The sequence below is a fragment of the Patiria miniata genome, unplaced genomic scaffold (assembly GCF_015706575.1).
Source record: "Patiria miniata isolate m_02_andy unplaced genomic scaffold, ASM1570657v1 HiC_scaffold_10, whole genome shotgun sequence".
NCBI classification, from domain to species: Eukaryota; Metazoa; Echinodermata; class Asteroidea; order Valvatida; family Asterinidae; genus Patiria; species Patiria miniata.
In genome coordinates, this window is record NW_024037048.1 from 16,534,603 (window position 1) to 16,540,217 (window position 5,615).

Sequence of the window (5,615 nt, forward strand, 5' to 3'; positions counted from 1 at the left end):
CAGTCCTGATTCTATCAGAATCAACCAGATAATGGGTGATGTTAGATTTTGTAAGATGGAACTCACGTTGATCTCCTTCAGATCTTTGTTCTTGAGATGATCCAGGGGACCCACAAAGTTCTGTCTGACGTTCAGATCGAAGGCGTCCTTGACTTCAGAAAGTTGCCTCAGTGATTCGCCCATCTCGACCATCGCCGTACCTGTATCCAAACAAAAACAAAAACATAACAAAATCCATCTTTTTATAATACCTATAACAGGAAAGATTTTATTGTCCTGTTGTTTCCACCAACATGAGGCCAGTTGGGATAGGTAAAAAAGTAAGTGTTCTTTCAGCAAAACGAAAACAATTCTCAAAGGGATGCATGTGAATTGTTTTTGTTTTGCTGAAATAACACGTACATTTCTTTGTGATCCATGGACAGAACTTTAAAATGGTGTGCGTTCAAAATTCCGTAACTTTAAGCAAATGAGTGACGTGAATGATTCTTGTGTTAATACAAAGCCCATTGATTGGGCTGTCATATCCTAGATTTGGAAAGTGCTACAGGCAAAACTTTATTCAAAAATTGGTCCAGCCATTTGGGTTTCGTCTTTTATGACTCACCTGTATATTGCAAATGTATGCATTTATAAATAAAAAAAATAAAAAAATACAAAGTGGGTACAAAGGGTCAGAAAACAAATAGAAGACCTATCTCTATTTGGTTTGTTTGAAGTGAATACTTAGACCCGATTCAAACCGGTGTTCTATAGTCACCCCAAACGTAATTATTCCAAAGGTTACAATTAAAGGTAATATACGACATTTGCAAACATCAACAAACAAAACTACCAAATTATCATGAAATACTTTACTTGACTGTAGATGAATGACAGTCTCAGACATCCTGTGAAATCATGGCACCTGGTGTCCCAGCTAACACATCACGTTGCCACAACGTTGTGCAAAGTTGTGAAAATGTTGTCATTTGGTAACGTGTCACGATGACATTCAAGCAACGTTGACACAACGTTTGACTGTATAATTGGTGGTTGTAAAAATGTTGTATATCGGTAATTTGTACAACGTTGTACGAAAGTCATCATATGACATTGTATTGACGTTGTATGGTGGTTGTTTCACAATCGTTGTAATAAAGTAATAAATATGACGTTGTGGTTACGTTGAATGTAGGTGTTTTCATGACGTTGTTTTTAAGTTGTCAATGTTACGTTGTCAGAACGTTGTAATTTAGAATGTTTACAACGTTGCTGTGAGGTTATACTCATGACGTTGAGTTAACGTTCCATCTACGTTATTTTATAACGTTTTTTTTTCAGTTGTGAAAATCACATTGACACGACGTTGTAGTTTGGTATTTCAAAACGTTGCTGTGATGTAATAATCATGACGTTGTAGTAACATTGTATGTGGGTACTTTTACAACGTTGTTGGTATGTTGTCAATCTCACGTTGTCATGACGTTGTAGATAAAAATTTACACCACGTTGCTGTGTTCATGACGTTATGATGACGTTGCATAAAAGTCTCATCATAATGTCGTTGTTAAGTTGTAAATATCATGTTGTCGTGACATTGCAGTTTGGTATTTTCACAGCGTTGCTGCTATGTTGTGAACCTCACGTTGCTGTATTGTTTTACAAAGGTGTTTTGACACTGAATTTAAGTTGTAATTATGCTGTGGGTTATTATCCATATGCTGTTGTGGTATTGACAAAAACATTGTGATTACGATTTACTGAATGTGAAGTGAACATAATGTTTTAATTAATGATGTTTTATTTGATAATAATTAACATTTGGGTGCCGCCTTGCATTAATAATGTAACTCATGAAATTTCGAACATCATCATGTTTGTTTTGTCGTAGTAGGAATAAAATGTTTCCATATATTTTTCTAATGGTCTAAGATGGATGAGATCGTGGTCAAAGCGCGACTGTTTCCCGCTCATATTCATTGTTGTATACTCAATGTATATATTTATTGCACACACCAACGTAACTTGAAATATGATTCCTGTTCTCAAAGAAAATATTACCATGGCGCATGCGCGTCAGCAGAAATTCCACGTCCAGACCGCGTGATAGCTTATTTGAATCGCTCTGCTCAGTCGAGTCAGCGATCTAGCAGCAGCATCAGCTCACTAGTATAACGGTCGCCGACTCGCCGTCCAGTTGATATGAATTAGCCATGGTCACCAAGCAAGTTATTTTCACTACAGCATTTCTTAGAAGGTAGGAATGACATTTTCTGTATCTTGGCTTCATTCTTGTGTCGAACACATTGTCTAAAAATCTGAAGAAATTGGATCAAATTAAAGTAAAACAACTTTTCGAACAAAGTCGCTGTAAAAAAATGAAGATTTTCCTATGCCTATCATCTTGTTTTTTTTTTTATAAATGTTGAAAATGTTCTTCAGACTCGATCAGAATAAATGTAGATTAATTAAGAGTGAAAATATGTGCCTCAATTGAGATTGGAGGCCCGTCAATGCGAACAGTTTTGGAGGATCATACACTGAAAGAAACGTTCAAGTCATCTGGTTTTCAATTTAATAATAAAATCTTGGTAATATTCCAAGGAAATAATATACATGTGGATCAGATTTACTCGAATTCATGTGAGACATGTTAGACCTTTTTAACAACACTTTAGGTTGGAAAGTTATTTGTTCGATAGTTATAATTTTAGATACAACAGATATTGTTTTAGCAAATGGCAACATGTTGGAAGTGTATACATTATATCGAGAAGACTTTTGATTTGTGTACTATAGAATAGGCTTATGTTTGTATTTTTTTTCAAATTGATGAATTAATCAAACTGTAACAATATTGTATTGAGATACCCATGATACCCGAGCCAACAACCGTGAAATAGTTACCTGGGGTATCTCTTAATTTATAGATCTGATTTGATTTTCTCTACTAAAACTAGCGCAAATTTAGGCATAAACAGTCCGTTATAAAATTCCCGCTCAAAGACACAGTGTACGGTTGTAATACTAATAGCAACGCGCATTAGCATTTCAGTCCCAAGGGTCAGACCTAAAGTTCACGTACCAGGACTGTACACGTATAAACGGTCATCTGGCTTTCGTTGGCTTGTACATAACAAGTGTATACAGTTTCAATCCGGGCTTTCGGGCCGTATAGCTCCCAGGGTTTGGCGTGATTTATGGGAGTTTGACCAAAGTGTGTGGAGTAGGGTTCAGGGCCAGGTCAGCACTGTTACAAGATCAATGAAAAATACGCGAACTATAAAAGCCTTTTCTAAAAAGGGTCATTTGTAGACTAGTTTTATTATTTATGTGGGTTGAAGAGCACGGGGATCATATTTACACTGTGTTCAAACTTGATTAGTTTTATATATTTCTCAACCTTAAAAAACATCGTTACTTTCTCCAGGTAGGCAGTACACATGTATGATATACGTGAGTGCACTGGCAGCAGGATGTGGCATGTTTAAACTTTTAACTTCAGCAGTCTTCGAGGGAGGAAGTTTCTAATTATTTTGAAAACCACCCCATACATCTCTTCAAGGTTGTTGCTGTAAGTAATTCAACATACACTGACCTTCTATATACATGTTCTGTAAGATGGTGAAATTAACTTTTAAAATGTGTTGAAAATACACCTTGGTCGAAATTTGTTAAGTGATTACCTGACGTTCACCAGACACCTATATTAATTCAATTTATGTATTCATGAAATTTATCTATACTATAAAATTCAAGACCGTGAACCCATTGCATGCATATCCAAATCCTTCCAACTCAAAATGTTCATACTAGCACGTCCGCCTTAACAAAGTCATTCTTGTCGAGTCATGCGCCAGAAAAGATGCGTGCCCGATACTCTCTAAAAATAACCAAAAAAAACCCCACACATTTTGCGTGAACCTCCCCGGCGAGAGCTGATTAATTTTTTAGCAGGTATTAACTTGAATGTTGTGAAAAAATGCAATGAAGTTTATAATTTTTATCGTTAGATGTCTTTCAAAAATAATAACTTGTATTTCGCAGGAAAATAGCAGTTGAAAAAAAGTAAATAAACTTTCGGAGTGAAACTCGAAAGTAGCGTAGGCAACGGATCTTTAATCAAAATAATTATGAATCAAATTAGGTTTTGCCCTTCACCGACGTATAAACACTGTGTACCCAGTGTGTATTCGCATAAAATAATTATGCGCATATCAAAACTGCAACTGGACGGTTCTTCTTAACATTTAATGAAATTGTTTCGTGTGGAATTTAAATAACTTTAAAAAAGCTTGAGCTCTTTGGTAATCAAATATTTTCTGTATTATATTCAGGTACCTGCATGACATGACTTCGCATGAACTTTTAGAAATGGCAGCCGATTGTGCTTGGTTATCCAGAAGGGCCAAGATTCAAGGTAAGTGTATTAAGAAACTAACCATCGCAGTCACTAAATTGATTGGTCCAAAGATATCAGCGACAAACACCTTAAATACACTTCTGAAACGAGCACCATAGACCTAATGCAATGCCGACTACCAAGACCATAAACTTGCGGAAGAACCAACATTTTGTTCGTTACGTACATACATTTGAACATGAAGTTGTTTAGATTACATAAAAATGCGTAAAGCAGGCTTGCGCTTTAACTCTCAACAAGGGTTTTTGGTTACCCTTTAAATTTGAGAAATATCCTTGACTTCAGGGTCAACTTGAAACAAGAGGCTCATTTAATTTATCCCTGTCTCTCGTGGGTTAAAGATTGTACATGTAGAAACACAGGCACAGCTCTGCTTGAAGTACATGTATTGAGAAGACAGACATTATCTGGATATACATGTAGTTTTAAATTTCACATCTGGTGAGCCAGCGTGACACGCAGTGAGTGTTTTAGGCCTGAGGCAGCAAACATTAAATGGTTCATAATGTTTAAATAATTGATACATTGTTTTTTGTTTTCCTTATTTTCTTGTCAGATTCGTGTCTTTGGAGAAGTGCCATATTGACAATTAACTTGCTGAACAAGGAATCCACTTACTTCTACATCTGGATAATCTTCTGTTAAAGGTTTCATTAAATGAATGTTACTCTAAAACATAGATTGGGCAATTAGCCAATCTTAATGGAGGTATTCAAAGAAAATCATGTTGAAATGTCAATATTTTAAAATGCAGGTTTTTTGCGAGTTCCCTGCATACAAATATATCTTCACGAACAAATGCTATTCAAGTATCCCTTTCAAGTGTAATTTTTTTTCATAGACTCTGTAGCTACAAAAAAACCAAAACAATTCCTTTGAGTTTTCTTTTGAAGATGTTCCATGGGAGAGAAAGAAAAAGAAGGATCTAGATAGAGGACAGGTTTAAAAAGCATGTGATTCAGTAGATTAAAAGTTGTCTGATCTATTTTATTTGTTCGATGTGAAAGTCGCCTTCCTATACTATATTTCTCATCACGGAGAGTGGAAAATGCTTATTTTCAAATACTATTTGAAACCATTCTTTTGCCTGAATGTACGTTACGTATAGCACTGTGTATTTTTCATGAATTGATCCAATACATGAATAGGTATTCTCTAGTGTGGGTAACATTGTGAAATGGTACCCCTCTGAAGGTGATGTATAAAACCG

At 35.7% G+C, this 5,615-nt stretch overlaps 1 long non-coding RNA gene across 1 annotated transcript; it reads left to right on the plus strand.

Annotated features, from left to right (window-relative positions):
- The first annotated feature begins 3,439 nt into the window (after positions 1–3,439).
- Positions 3,440–4,999, plus strand: LOC119739006. Its single transcript, XR_005272528.1, has 3 exons — positions 3,440–3,556; positions 4,320–4,402; positions 4,962–4,999. It is a non-coding gene; the product is annotated as an uncharacterized LOC119739006 (long non-coding RNA).
- Positions 5,000–5,615: the final 616 nt, after the last annotated feature.